At 52.6% G+C, this 15,092-nt stretch overlaps 1 protein-coding gene across 2 annotated transcripts in view; it reads left to right on the top strand.

Annotated features, from left to right (window-relative positions):
* LARGE1 (LARGE xylosyl- and glucuronyltransferase 1) overlaps positions 1-15,092 on the top strand; it is a 521,107-nt gene that overhangs the window by 28,201 nt on the left and 477,814 nt on the right. The window contains exon 1 of one of the 2 annotated variants that reach the window (XM_004743093.3): positions 12,812-12,931. The exons of the other annotated variant lie outside the window; for it this stretch is intronic. The gene's annotated coding sequence lies outside the window, so the exon portion shown is untranslated. Of the gene's footprint in view, positions 1-12,811; positions 12,932-15,092 lie in introns of those variants that run through there. 2 annotated transcript variants of the gene reach the window in all.

Here is a 15,092-nt window from a genome sequence, read left to right on the forward strand (position 1 = left end):
ACGAGCATTAGCCCCAGTTTCATCCCCATGTGTGCTAGAAGTACTGGCTCTCACAAGCACCATTACTGCATTTATCCACGATCCACACACCGTGTCTGAGGCTGAAAGAAAAGTGGAGAGGGGTTGAAATGGCAACAGGCAGCATTTTTTTTTTTTGAGGGTGTGGAGATTTTTGACACATGGCAGGAAGAGGGTAACTTACTACAACTTTGTTTCTCAAAGTGACCCTTCACGGGCTTACAGGTGTTCTCCTGGAGACTTTCTTTTTTCCCACTTAAATTTTTCTAAATTGATGCTTTGATGTCATCTCAAACCAATGTAAGTGTCTTCTGGGTCATCTGTGTGACCACCTCTAACCAGATTCCGGCTCCGGATCTGCACCACTGAGCCATTGCGTTGGGACCAAGTGGTTCCCGTTCAGTTACGTGAAGCTCGTCGGTGAGGGATGGGGCTCCTTACCATGATGGAGGCATCGGGGCTGTTCCACAGTGTTTCCAACATCAAGGAGGCACAAGGCCGGGGGGTCCACTAACCTCAAAAGAATCTGGTTGACTTGAGCGGAGCAAACCATGCTCCCTCGAGAGAGTGCTGGTTTGGGTTCTGTAAAGTTTCGCAGGCGAGATAAACTTGACACCAGGCAAGTTGGGCCCAAGGCAAAATTTATTAAAGGCACTCTCCGGCGAGGTTTCAGGGCTCAGGAGAAGGGGAGCCAGGAAAGTCATGCTGGGAGGAGGTGGGCACCCTCGGGCGAGGTTCCGGGACTCAGAAAGGGCGAGTCGAGGAAGTCGCACTGGGAGGGAGTTGGTGGGGGTCTTTTATTGGGCCAAGGTAGAGCATGGGCTCACATCCAGATGTGGTGATCCGAAGGTATGGGGTGGGGGTTCCTGATACTCCTGTTTCCTGCATAGGTATCGGGTTACCTATGGAGACTTGACCTCGGTGTACACCCTTTTGGCGGGAGAGTCTAGGGTTAAGGAAGGTGGGGGGAGAGGACTGGAAGATGGCGGCCCCGGCAGTCACTTCTATTACTCCTCCTGCATTCCCAGAGCCACCGACCCCACAGGTTCAGCATGGACGATGACGTTGAGTTAATTTAAACTTACGCTGGTTGTGTTAGAGGTTGTGTTAGAGCCGCAGGTCCTGGGCATGCAGCCCCCATTGGATGTTGGTGGCCCCTGCTCTTCACCCGGCAGTCTGCCCTCATCCACCACCACCGCCATAGAACTCCCCAGCCTCAGTTTACCTGCCAGCCCTCAGTCCTCCCACACTGCCTTGTTCAGGTCCAAACTTGCAGACTCTGTGTGTGTGTGTGTGTGTGTGTGTGTGTGTGTGTGAAAGATTTTGGTTACTGATTTATTTTAGAGAGAGAGGGCAGGAGAGCACACACGTGCAAGTGGCAGACGGAGAGGGAGAGAGAACAGGAAGCAGACTGCATTGAGCGTGGAGCCTGATGGTGGCTCGATCTCATGACCCTGAGATCATGACATAAGCCACAATCAAGAGCAGACACTCAACCGTCTGAGCCACCCAGGCGCCCTAACCTTCTGTGTTTTTTTTTTTTTTTAAGATTTTATTTATTTATTTGACAGACAGAGATCACAAGTAGGCAGAGAGGCAGGCAGAGAGAGAGGGGGAAGCAGGCTCCCTGCCAAGCAGAGAGTCAGATGCGGGGCTTGATCCCAGGACCCTGGGATCATGACCCGAGCTGAGGGCAGAGGCTTTAACCCACTGAGCCACCCAGGTGCCCCACCTTCTGTGTTTTTTAAAAGAGCTTTGAGACCATTTTCCCTGTTGATTGTTACAGTTTTTGTGGGATGTTTTGGTTCCTTTCTTTCCTGGGTGATTTGCTGGAGTGGAAGCTTCGTGAGGGCTGGGGGTACCTCTTTGTTGCTCCATCTGTAGTGCCCAGCCCAATTGCCTGGCACTTAGCCCTCGATAAATATGTGTTTAAATCATTTTTTAAATTTTAATTTTTTACATTCTAATGCTTAAATAATATATATAAAAAAAACAACCTAATCCAAAACAAGGGTTCCCTGCCAACTTCTTTTCTATACACGTGGTCCCTGGTCGCTCAGGCTGGGGGAACACTGTGTAAGAGGGATGGCCCAAAGGAGAAAGGCCATGCTCCAGGTGGAGGAAGGGGGGACATAGGAGTGTATCCGGTCCACGTGTTCCTGCTGAGCAGCAGGGGGAGGACTTCCCTGGGTCCCTGTCCAATGGGTTCAAAAAGGGGGACACCAGCAACCTGCAGCTCAGCTTGACTGTTTCCCCGGGACGCTGACCAGGGGAGTTTATCATTGAAGCCCCCCTTTCTAGATTGGGCGTCTCCTGGAAGGTCGGTATAAGGTCTACATTCTTGTCCTTTATGAAGTTTGGAGAGACTCGGGCTTGAGTGGGAGGTAAGTAGGAAATTGTAATTCGGGTGAACCCACGCTTTTCTCTGGAGGGCGGCTGAGCTGTTTATGCCTAATGTTCAGCTTCTTCATGGGTGTCACTCACTGGCTTTCATCGTAATTATAACTTTGTTCTAACTGCCTTTTACAGGTCGCAGAGCACACAAACAAGCCTTTTATTGCCTTGTCAATAAACATTATAAGGTCCTTACTGCAATCATGGGAGGCGGGTATGGGATTGACATTCCTGTTTTGCAGATAAACAGACTGAGGCTTCAAGGGGTTGATTTGAACCTGGGTCTTAGGACTTCAAGGCCCTGTCACCTCCACCTGTCATTCGGCCGTCAAAAGGAAGGTGTGCTTCTGGATTCCAGTCTGAAGTTCCAGCTACTCCCTCCCCGAACCGCCCCCCCTCCTCCCCCGCCGAGGGTCACCTGCCACACCAGCTTGTGACAGAGGGACTCAGTGGCAACTTCATTATCTTCTCAGCACCTGCAAAAGGGATAGATCTCTTGGTTCTATGAAAGGCAGTGTTGCTAGTGAGATTTACACCCTTGTGCCATACAGACCAGGTGTGAAAGCAAGCTCCGTCACTTTCTGGCTGGACCGGATGACTCCTTATCGTCCGATCCTTGGTTTCTGGGTTGGTAACAATGAAATGCTAATGTGGCGTCAGTGTTAGAACGAAAGGGGTCATCATTTGAAAACTGCCTAGCTCAGCGCTCACACATGTGGTTACTCCTATCCTCCATGGTTCTTGCCTGGTCTTTTATTACAAAATTGTGGGTTCTTTTGTTTTGTTTTTTTCCTCCCCCCCACTTGCATCCCTCTCCCCCAAAGCCTCAGGAATGCACCTGCTCTTGGTAGCATCACGGGCTCAGGGTGACTCTGCCTTTAAACTTGGCAGGCCTCTCAGAGCCTGTAGAGAGCTTGGGCTTCAGAGAACATGCAGGAGGTTGCCTTGAGCAGCTGGTGGAACCTAGTCATTGTCCCCTGGAGGCAAGCATTGGCTTTTGGTGTCACCGCATGTGTGTGATTTGCAGGAGAGGGGAGGCCTCCCTTCCCAGCGCAGGCGGACGGAAGGCCGGGTTGCCAGCCCTCAGCCGTGTAAGCAGTGACCTCAAGAATCTGGCAACTCGGCAGGATGGTGGCATCTGGCCTTGCAGGGCCTCTCCCCATCTGGCCCAGCCGTGTCTCCCACTGATTGATTCTGTGCTCGGTTTGTGACATTCCAGCCAAACTCACAGTCGCTTGGATGCGGCACGGGCCTCCTCATGTCACGTGCTTTGCCTGGGTGTGCGACTGTGGGATGGCTCGGTGTTGGGGCCTCAGAATAGATATGGGTAAGTGGGCAGCTGCTCCGGGGCCGACTCACCCCGAGCCACTGCTGTGTGTAAGAGTCTATGCTTTCATACCATCATAGGAAAGAGGTTCCATAGCCTGGGATCCAGGACCGTTCTTTGCAACAGCACAAGTGCTTTAAATTGATGTGTTCCTCGCAGCCTGGAGGGACAGTCCGTCTGCTCAGGAATGACTAGTCAATGGTTGTCAGTGAAGGTAGCCAGTGTTGACCCAGACCCATCCTGTGAGCTGCCTTTCTGCCCCCCAGGACCTTATGTTCGAGTTGAGGGAGACACACTAACAAAAGAAGCAGAATATATCAAGCCTTCTGGCGTGGTAAGAGTCCCAGGGAGAAAATGAAATTGCTGACGCCAAAGAGGGAGGGTTGGGGGTAGAGTCAGCAAGTTGCAGTTGCTCAGATTGGGATTCTTGGAGGTGCTTTGAGCAAACCATCAGAAAAGGTAAAGGAATGAGTCCTGGAGTTACTGGGAGAAGGAGCTGCGATAAGTGCAAAGGCCCTGATGTCATTTTTCAGTTGCTAATTGAGAGGCCACAGGAGGTCAGTGTCTGGGACGAAGGGAGCATAGAGGAAAGTAGTGGAGGATGAGGTCCCAGAGGAGTGGAGGCTCAGTGGTTCCAGTGATGGGGTGGGGCTCTTAGAGGAGTGGCCTGAGCCCACCCATTTCTCAGGGTCAATCAGGACTCTCCTCTTTTGAGGATCTTCCCTAGTCTGTGTGCTCTCTCTTCTGTCGTGTCACACGGGAACGGGTTTAAGAGCCGAGGCTGTGACAGGCTTCCACTGCATGGTCTCCCCCCGGGGTTGGTGGCCCAGCAGGTCTGTGCGGATGTTCTCACCCAACTTTCTTGGGTTATTGATTGGGAAGCCGGGGCACAAAGTGACGAGTCTTCCCATTGTCCACATATTTCATCCAGCTCTCTGTCGTGTCTCATGGCCTCCCTGGATTTGTGGAGAGGCAGGGTGATTTGTGGTCCGTCGTGGGAAAGATTGGAGTATGGAACAATAAATCGAAAAGAGGGCTCCATCAGTCTGTTGAAATCCCCATAATATTGGGTTCTTGGAGTTCAAGGTAATCCTAGCAGAGAGGGTATAAGAACAACAAAAGGAAATAAAAGTTGGGGCTCATTTTTGTAACCCACACCTATTGTTAGGAGACCGAGCTCAGGGATTGACTGGAATTGCTACAGTGAGCTGATTAAGGGCATTTTATTGCTCTGTGGGATGTATGGAACTTTCATTTGCAAAGTGCATTATTTACTGTCATTAGTTCCTTCCTTTGGCAAAGGTCAGCAGTCCTGTTCCATTTTTCCTGATGAGATAGCCCTGGCTTTCCTAGTTGAATTTCATTGGAGCTGTTTTCCCAGTGTTTCTTGCTGGCGTGTCTCCTGGCCACTTGTGACTGCTGGGGGCGAGAGTGGGAGCTGCTTGGCGAGATCTGGGTAGAAGTTGGACGGCTTTAAACATAGGATTTCCTTGGCCCTGGGTCACTGGCCTTTTTCATCAAGCAGAAGGACAAGGAGGAGGAAGGGCAGAGGCGGTTGGCAGGCGTGAGAAGGGTGTTAACGTCTACTCTGTGCACGTTGGGGGAGACTTCTGTGGCATGGGTTGGTCCTGGTCGTTGCTGCCTTGGGGACTTTTGCAGTCCACCTTCTGTCCTGAAGAACGAGTCCCAGATGTCAGTGTCCATGTCCTCATACACAGGTGAGGCGCCCCCGCACTGTTCCTCTTAACCGTTCCCTTGACCCTTAGTCGAGGTGGTTCTTGGTCACAATGAGGTGCGCTGAGTCTTTATTCTATAGCATCCTGGAAGAGGGAGCTACGAATTCAACACAACTTTTCAAATGGGGGTTTATATTTTGATGATAAACCAAACAAACAAAAACAGCCATGAGTCTTTGCTGTGATCTTTTGCGGTTGACAAGTAGTTTAATCAACGAAGACCTAGCTTCTGAACCAGCCTCCCCCTCCTCTTTGAAAAGGGTCAGTTGATTACCTACCTTCCTTTTCCTAGACTCCTCTCTGGGCGGAGAGGCTTAGATCAGCCTTCCCACACAGGTGCATGCCTTCCCTTTGAGTTCTCCACCTGCTCTGCTCATTCGGGGAACAAGAGGTGACTTCGCCTGGCGGCTTAGCACGGGGACCCCTGGGGGTTCTCAGGCCCGCTGCAGGCTTTTGAGCGGTTTGCTCGCAGAGCCGGACAGGAAGCTGGGCCACATGTCTTGTGCGCACAACTCCATTCTCCTCCGTCCCAGCGGTGCTCGTAACTGTGCTTCTGCAAAGGAAGTACATGGCAAAGGCATCAGGAATGTTAGACTCTCCATATGGAAGCCCGTCAGGGAATGTCATCACGGGTCGGCCTCGTGGCCTGCGTGGCGTCTTTATTGAGCACGCAAAAAGCTGCTTTTTTCTAAAGTGGAAGGGGACAGTTTGGAAGGATGACATAATTCTTTGCGATCAGAAGCCTGAAAAATACATGAGCGCACATCGTGAGTCTCCCCTTTGTTCCTCCCTCCACTCCTGTGTTTGCTGCTCCCAAAATGGTGCGGGGACAGGCGCGTGTGAAGGGGGGACCGCACCTCCGTCGGCGCCCGTGTCACCCCCAGCGAGAGAAGCAGAGGGAACGAAAATGTCTGTAGGAAAACTTGTCCTGGAATTTGACAGCGAGATTCAGCTGGAGGTTCTGATGGAAATGGCTTCACCACGTAGTGTACGTCGGGGAGGGATGGAGAAACGCACTCGGAGGAAAGAAAACCTGGAGCACATGGGGCAGCCCCGCTTTGGGAAGGGGACCAGAGCGAGGCAGGTGGGTCGGGGAGAGGGGGCTGGGCCCCAGGGGGGAGGCAGGAATGTGGCCCTCCTCTCCTGGACCGCAGGGACCGGGTGGGCCTTGTGCAGATCTGCACAGTGGCCCTGGGCAAGTCTGTGGCCATGTCTCAGCTGAGCCTCCGTGGCCTTACCTGCAAGCCGGCATGACAGCAGCAAGCTCCTTGGGGAGGGGGATGGCGCTCAGATGGGAACGGACGTTGGCGTTCACCCCGATAGCCACCTGCTGCGCGGAAACCCTGGACGGCGGAGGTTCTGGTCAAGACTGTCCTTCCGTCGGATGTGACTTGGGCCCACGTAGTCTGAGAAATATGGCATCCAGACTGGGTCCGGAAGGCTCTGAGATCCTGCCTTTTGCTTCAGCTTAAACCTGCTTCCTTGGTCATCCAGAGACGCTCTCATATGTTAGCGTGGGTGGGCACAATTTGGAGTGCTTGATTAACCCAGCAATTAATAAAAGCGGAGAGGTGACAATTGGTGTTACCAAGCTACAATGGAAAGCGATGCATTTGGCTTCTCTCCACGCAGACAGATTGGTGGAGAAGCCACCCGTGGGGAGGAACAACATCAGAACGCAGGAGAAGGAAGCTGGTTGGAAAAGGTATTCAGAGCAAAAACAGTGTCAAGAAGGGTTGCTTGGTTGATCATTTCTTTCAGTCAGCAGATACTTATTGAGTAATTCCTGCGTGCCTGATTCTGGGTCAGGAACTGAAGGTACATTTATGGATAAAGAGTAGCTTCTCCTGCAAAGAGCCCAACACTGTTGATGGCGGTAACAGACACATAAGCAGTGAATTCTAACCCTTTGTAGGAGTACAGGATAGATGGTGTTTGAAGTTCATGGGGACGAAGGGAGGGAGTGATTCGTCTTAGGAAAAGAGAGCAAGCAGTGTTAACGTCACCGAAAAATGGGGTAAAAGGGTATTTTCGCACAGCAGCAAGGGTTCGCGGAGGCATGAAGTGAGGGGTGGATTTGTAGTTGACGACCAGGGGCTGGTTTGATTTGGTGCCCCTGCCGCTGGTTAGCTGGGTGACTGGGCACATCCTGCACCTTCCTGTGAGTCAGTTTCCCCGTCTGTCCAGTGGGCGTTGAGGATGCCACCTAAGACGCAGCGTGCTTGACCCATGGTGAGCCCTGCTGTGGCAGGGAGCCCTGAGGTCTGTCGGGTCCCTTGAGTGTGCCTGGTGTGAGAAGGACCCGAGACTGGAAGTGTCTTATAGGGCCTGCTGTGAAAGGGATCAGACTATCACATGTCCTGGTTTTATCCCTGCAGACGTTCACTCACACCTTGTGTGAGCCTCGTCTCCCCTCGAGGTACCAAATGATCTCACAGGGGAAAGCACAGTGACCTGGTGGTGATCGTGGTGGCCAGGACTTGCCTTGTTCCATTCTTCCCTCTCTCTTGGAGGTGATGGTGTGGGGCACTTGGAGACATAGGTGAGGTGGCGCAAAGCTCGGCTCAGCATCTGGTTGGATCAGTGGGGACACAGCAGGGTGGGGGAGGATGGGGGGAGTGCCTTTTCTGCCCAACCCCCTTTGGAAAACCTATGACCTTGGGCAGACTCATTTCCTCCCTCAAGGATGGAGTTTCTGCCCCCCGTGGCATTTTATCTCACATATATTTACGTATCGAGTGAAACATTGATCTTAAGAACAAGGATGAAAACGCCTTTGTAGGAGGCAACTGCCTTGTGTAGGAGAAGACCTTGATCAGCTACAGTTGGATGGTCCGATAGAAATGGAGACCGCATAGGTGATTTAAAGCTTTCCAGTGGCTACGGTTGAAAAAAAAAAAAAAAGGTAAAAAAGAAATAGGTGAAACGAATTCTAATAATCGGTTGTATTTAGGTCAGTGTAACCAAAATACATATAAAAATTACCACACAATTTTCCCTTCTTTATTTCACAGTAATTCTGTGAAATCTGGGGCATGGCTTAGAGTTGGAGCGCGGCTGGGAGCAGACCCACGCAAGACGAGTGGGGCTCTCGGTGCGGGTTGTGGGACCAGCCACAGCCACGATGTGGCGGCTCTTCCGCCCTCTCTCCATCTGTGTGTCTCTGTGTCTCTCTCTCCTGTCCGTGCTTCCCCTCCTGGAGAGGGACGAGAAGATAAATGAGCCACGGAGACCACAGTGGATGCTTTGTGTGTGTGGATTTCTGTGGAACATGAAGACGGGGATCAGTTTCACGGAAGGCCATGGGGGAAGGCGTTAGGGCACTAGGAATAGGCAGAAGTCACATCAATCACAGCAGCCTCTCTGTGTCTGGCACGGTTCTAAGGCTCCCGCTGGGTCCTCTCATTCAGTTTTCATGGAACCCTAACAGGTCATCATTTCTCCTATGTTGAGAATGGGAAAATCGACACAGAGATGTTAAGTAACCTACCCAGAGTTGCACAGCTGAGGGTCAAACTCAGATGAGCAGTCTCTGAAGCCCTGCTTTGCTCGTGACTTCAAAAAATCTTGGAGGGCGACCCTAGGTGGCTCAGTCGGTTAAGTATCTGCTGCTTGATTTTGGCTCAGGTCATGATCTTAGGGTCATGGGATCAAACCCTGTGTTGGGCTGGGAGCCTGTCTAAGACTCTGTTTCTCCGTCTGCCCCTGCTCCTGCTTGCTCTCTCTCTCAAAAAATAAAATCTTGGAGGAACTGAATCTTTCAGATGGCTTTGGGCTTGCGTTTGGCATGGACTGGGTAGTTTGCACCAGAGATTTAGGGGCAGGAAGGCCCCAGTATCCGCTGGATGAGGATGAACTTTGCGGAAGTGTTCAGTTTACGCCGTATGCCAAGTGCGCTGCCCCGGGCACCATGATTATACACAGCAAGGCCTCCGTAAATGCCGCTCCTTCCTTCCTTCCCTCGGGCCCACAGAATAAGCCTGTCTAAAGAAGGGGCCTTCTACATTTGGCTCACATCTAGACCCATGCCTGGCGCATACTAGCTTCTTGGTAAATATTTGTGGAAGTCAGCGGGGATGATGATCCCTGAGCCCCACCTCGGGCTTGCAGGGGCAGCTCTGCCGTTACGGGATGGCCTCCTAAATACAGGCCCCGGTGAAGGGGGCTCTTGTGGAAAGACGCGTGTTCACATCTAGAGTTCTTGCTTTGAACGGAGGACAGAGGCCAGTTTGCACATCTCATGCCAAAGGTTTATTTTGTTTGTTTTTCTAGCAAATTTAAAAAACTGAAATATAGCATATTCTACAAGCAGCAAAGTACAGAAAACAAAGTGTGCAGCTTGATGTATTTTTACAAGGGGAGCCTACCTCTACAACCAGTTCCCCAATCAAGAGATAGGACATGAGCAGTACCCCAGAGCCTTTCTCCACCCTGCACCCTTGCCCTCCTGAGAGCATCTGCTCCCCAACTTCTGACTTTAGAAACTACCTTCGTGTGCCCATGCTTTTGAGAAATCCCGATGACTGAGACTGGGGGGGGCAGTTTGTTTCTATCTTGCAGTGCTGATATTCTCCAGGGTTAGAGTTCTAACTTGGTTCTTGTGTCCATTGCACAGATGAGAAACTGAGGGCCGCAGAGGGAAGTACAGCTTGCCCATGTCTCATGGCTTGAGCATAGATCAGCGATTCGATGCAGACCTGTAGGGCTCCAAAACCTGGGTTCTTGACCATCCCACGTCCATAGGTTTCCTTCCATGAGACTTTTTCTAAAATCCGAAGATCGAGACGTCCAGGTTGAGACTTCTGGACTGAGCAGTATCTGGGGTGGCTTCCCTGGTGCTGCAGAGGAGGGACCAGCCATCCCGGCTCAGAGCCCAAGGTGCTGGATCCGTCCAGAGGCCACACTCACCCTCCAGAGTGACTTGGCTGCCAGAGCCCGTCCAGGTGGGGCGGGTAGCAGGGGGCTTCTGCAGGTGAGCAGGAGTGTTCCTCATTGTCCCATGCTTCCCACCCCCGCTTGCTGCTGACAAGCACACTTGGGCTCTGTAGGGGGAAGCTTTCAATTAAAGGAGTCCAAGGGCTCACTCCCACCAAAGTCAAAGGGCTCTGTGCTGCCAAGTACACTGGTCTCCCGCTCTGGGGGCATGGCTAGGGCTGCTCAGGGGAGGGCACTGGCATGGCAGGCTGGGGAGGGCAGCGCCTGCCTGGCCGGGAGGCTCCTTGGATGGTTGGAGGTAGGCATCTGTGTTTCAGGCTGGGGAACCTTGCTCTCTCTGTAGCCCAGCCCCGTGCCCCCGCCGTTCTCCAGTCAAGAGGGACAGGTGGTAGCTGTCATTCTGCACTTGGCCCTGGCCACAGATTGATTTGCCAACAGTTCCCGAATGGAGCTACCCCCCAGCCTCTTTGGCCCAGAGAATGCAGTGTGACCCATAAAACTGCAAGCAGGCAGTCCCCTCAGCCGGGCTTTCTCTCTGCTATGATGGGAGTGGATAGCAGGCAGAAATAGAAGCTATTACGCCAGGCCTGGTGCCCCCAGCACCGAAATTTAATTCAAAATGGCAAAATAAAATCATCCCTCTGAGGCAATGGTTCTTATAAAAATAAAGCCAATATTATTATAATAATCCTAGCAAGTCCGTTGCTGAAGGGTTTACTCTTTGCTGGCCATGGGGCCTGACATCCAAGATTGAATGGCGTGGCTCTGGAGCCAGATTGTCTCGGGCTGAATTCCACACCCTCTGCTTAGCTGTGTGACCTTGGGCAAGTTCCTTGACCTCTCTGTTCATCTGTGAAATGAAGATCTCAACAGTCTGTACCTCTCAGTTGTATGAATGAATCCATCCGTGTGAAGCACTGAGATTATTGCCTGGCGTGTTAAAGGCTCAGTAAACTTTCATGGATGATGATGATGATGATGGAGGAGAAGAGCAGAGAATCAGTTCTAGTCCCTGGGCCGTCTGGTGTGCTAGATAGTTTAGTATTCCTGGTTTACAGACAGAGAAACTGAGGCACAGAGAGGGCCATTTCCTGGCTCAGGTTGCACAGCCAGTAAGCTGCTGGGGTGGAATGTGGACCTAGAGGAGCCTCCTGCAGGCTTTCCAGTGAATGGGGTTATTGAATCCACTAAGGTTTAAATATATTTCACCCCCCCCCGCCCCCCCGCCACGTTGCTCCAGGAAACAACAGGGTAGATGCTATTTATTTTATGATCAGTTTTGAGTGAATCGCCTCATGTCAGCTGCTCCATTGCCTTGGTGTTTGCGTTGTGTCTTGAGACCTTTGTGGATCAGTTCTAAGGTCTGATCGGACTAGAGGCTTACCTTTGCTCGCCTCGGTGGGCATGCCCACGAGAGAGGAGACGCCTCGGCGTGGAAAAGATGGTTGCCGCGTACTCTTAGACACGAAGGCCCGCCGTCCCATCCGTGACTGAGCAGGTGTTGCCCAGGCTGGCTGGACCCTTCTGGCCTTCAGTCCCTTGTGGGGCTCGGGATGGGCACTGACTCTAGGAAAGGATCCAGTCGGCCGGGAAAGAGGAGGTTTTTTGGGTTGTCAGAGGTGGGGTGGCATGGGGCCGTCTGTGGAAAGAAGGTACCACGTTCTCATTGATGTTCCCTGAGGTGAGAAAGGAGGGAGGGAGGAGGGGAGAAAACGCAGTAGGGGTGCGGGGGGAGGGGGGAGGGGATGAGCAGGGGTGGGGGTGGAGGCTCAGGAGGAGGAGGTGAAATCAGTAGCTGTATTTGGGTTTTTGTGCCTGGAGGAGAGCAGGACAAGCCCGGAGTGGGAGGCAGATGCCAGCCTGGTGGGGGCGGACAGGGCGGGGGCTGCAGAGCAGGGATCCCACAATGTTTAGTGCCCAGATAGACTGCAGGCCCCCGATGGGGTGCTGCTGGGTGGCAGACTGGCCCACCGTTGGGCATGTGGGTGGTGAGTGGCCCAGCCTCCTGACGCCCACTCCAGTGCCTCCTGACTTGTGCTGCGTCTCAGGGCGGAGGGAGGGGAGGCGGGGGGCTGCTCTTGGGCTGGGCCCTGTGGGTTGCCCACCTGCTGCAGAGTTTCCGAGAAACCACCCCAGCCCGGGACCCCGCCCTCCGTGCGGGGAGGGGAGCAGGGCCCCGCGCCCCACCCCGCATCTTTCAGCAGAGTCTACACAGATAAACTCCGCGGTGTGTCTCATTAGTCCAGGAACAGCTTGAGCTAATCGAGGCGTGCCTCTGCCGTGCGCTGCTCATGCCAGGGGGGTTAAAAAAAGAAATACTCACGCCGATCCAAGGGCTTTTTGTGGCAGTGCAGAAATAATAAACCCAAACACAGAGGCGAGCTCTTTCAGGAGTGAGGTGGGTGCCCGATCGAGGTCTGATTCTGCTGGCTTCTGTCGGGCCCCCGGAGAGCCGAGCTGTCCCAGGCGGCCCGTTCTGCATCCCCTCCGTAGCGGCAGGCCTCTCTCCTCCAGGCCAGAGGTGAGTGGGCATGTTTCCTGGTGGAAGGATCCAATTTGAGTGTTTGTTGGCCCGGCGAGGTCCGTTCCGTGGGCCTCTCCCGCGGGTCTGCCCTTCCCGCCCGTGTGCTCCAGGAAGACCAGCTCCCAGCACCGGCCTAACGCCTGCTCCTTACACACCGGCCCTGAGAACTTGTTCCCCAGACGTGGACGTAAGTGGCCTGGCCCGGGCTTGGGCACAGCTCGGTGGTGGTGACGGCCACAGGGAAGGAGAAGCAAAGTTGCTCGTTTGCCCTGGGCACCGCGTTCACATTCTTTGGCGGTGAAGACTGTTTGTAACAGGCATGGGGAGCGCGGACTGTGTGTCCATTTCTCGCCCCACTTTCCTCTCTAAAAGGGATGGCTTTGTGGGGTTGTGCTGGGGTGAGAGTAGGGGATTAGGCAAGTTCATATAGGAAGTGCACCTGATCTTGGAACCACTGTGCTTGCTCCTTTAAAGGGGCACGTCGGAACTTCATCCTTACTGCCAAGCCATGCGCTGCATGGTGACCGTGCCCACCTGCTGTGTGTGGAGGGACTCGGCAGTGGCCAAGTAGCTGGCTGAAGTGTTGGTGACGGGACGCATCTCTCTTCTGGATCCTTCTTCCTTGGCTCCCGGAACCCCACTCCCCACGTTGCTCTCCCCTCCCCTGTTCCTAGTACTGTCTTCTCCTCATGTGTTGATAAAGAATATAGTAATCTGTTTTTCTGTGAACAATTGAGGACTAGTTTAGCTGAGTTAACCTAGTAACCATCACTAGTTGTCTGTTAACTTGAGTTCTGCAAGGCTCTGACTCCCCCCAAAACCCTTTTTTTTTTCTCCAAAGGTGAACAATTCATTCTGTTCCCTCCGCTGGAGATGAGTGATCATGAAAATTGAACATTGCTAAATGTGCACCAATGTGGTTCGTGCAGTGAGAAAAATCTGTTTCAGGGAAAAGTTGAGAGGAAAAAAAGGAGTGGGGGAGGGAGGAAAGAGATCTGTGTGCGTGGGGATGGGAGCTGTTTGGGTGGGCCTTAAAATAAGCAAGAAGCTGAAATTGAAGATGCAATTCAGACGTCCCCTGTTCTGGAGCCCATGCTGTGCACCTGGCAAGTTTAGGTACCTCCACTCCGTCCTCCTGCCACACCTCTGCCGTGTCCTTGCTAGGCTGGAGCTGTGACTTTTGCACTCCTGTGGCCTGACACCAGGCTGGCACATAGTAGGCACTCAGTAAACATTCATGGAAATGACGGAGTACATAGAGGCTTTGTAAGTGTGGAGCTTTATTTCACCTTCCCTGCTTAGTACTGGAGATGCCCTAATTGCTTTTTTTCCTGTTTTCTGTTGCCCATATGGACCTAGGTCAGTTTTAACTGCTAAAATGAAGTAATTTGAATTTAATTTGAATTAATGGGATGTAGGCAAGCCCCTGCTCATTTAATTAATTTGTTTGTGTCATCAAATAAGCGTTTTGAGAGCCCCTAAGTGCAGTGCATTCTCTTTGGCAGGTGGAAGACAAACTTGAGACAGAAGCCAAGGATGTGGGCTTTAAAACCGGACCACCCAAGTCCCAAGTCCTGATTAGAGGCTCCCTCCTGGCGTCAGGGGTTTATAGTGGATAAGAGCCCTATTTCCGGGTTTGAGCCTGAATCCCAACTCCACCACTTACATGCTGTGTGACCTCAGGCAAATTACTTAACCTTTCTGTGCCGCCCTCTCTTTAAAATGGGAGGACTTTATGGGGTTGTGGTGGGCTTTGCAGGGACCACGCAGGTTATTATGTGTGAAGCACTTAGTGCCAGGTTGGTCGTTGTTACCAGTATTATTTGCTATCAGTGCAGCCTTGGTGCCCTCATGTGTAAAGCTTGGCTGTCTTCGTACCCACATGTTCATGGAATTGTGCTGAGGATCGTATGGGTCACCCATGGCTGCTGTGCCAAACGCCACATACGGGACAGTTGGAAAGAAGAGACCTCTGGAAGCTGGGATTCTGAAGTCAAGGTGTATCAGCAGGGGCCACGTCCCCTCCCAAACCCGTCAGAGGACCCTTCTCTCCTCCTCCTGGCTTTTGGTGGTCGCCAGCCATCTTTGGTGGTCCCTGGCTTGTGGACACCTCACCCCTGTCCCCGGGGATCATGGGTGTTTTTTCAATCTGTCTTCA

This window comes from Mustela putorius, unplaced genomic scaffold, assembly GCF_011764305.1.
Source record: "Mustela putorius furo isolate JIRA1106 unplaced genomic scaffold, ASM1176430v1.1 tig00000738_pilon_pilon_pilon, whole genome shotgun sequence".
Classification (NCBI taxonomy): domain Eukaryota; kingdom Metazoa; phylum Chordata; class Mammalia; order Carnivora; family Mustelidae; genus Mustela; species Mustela putorius.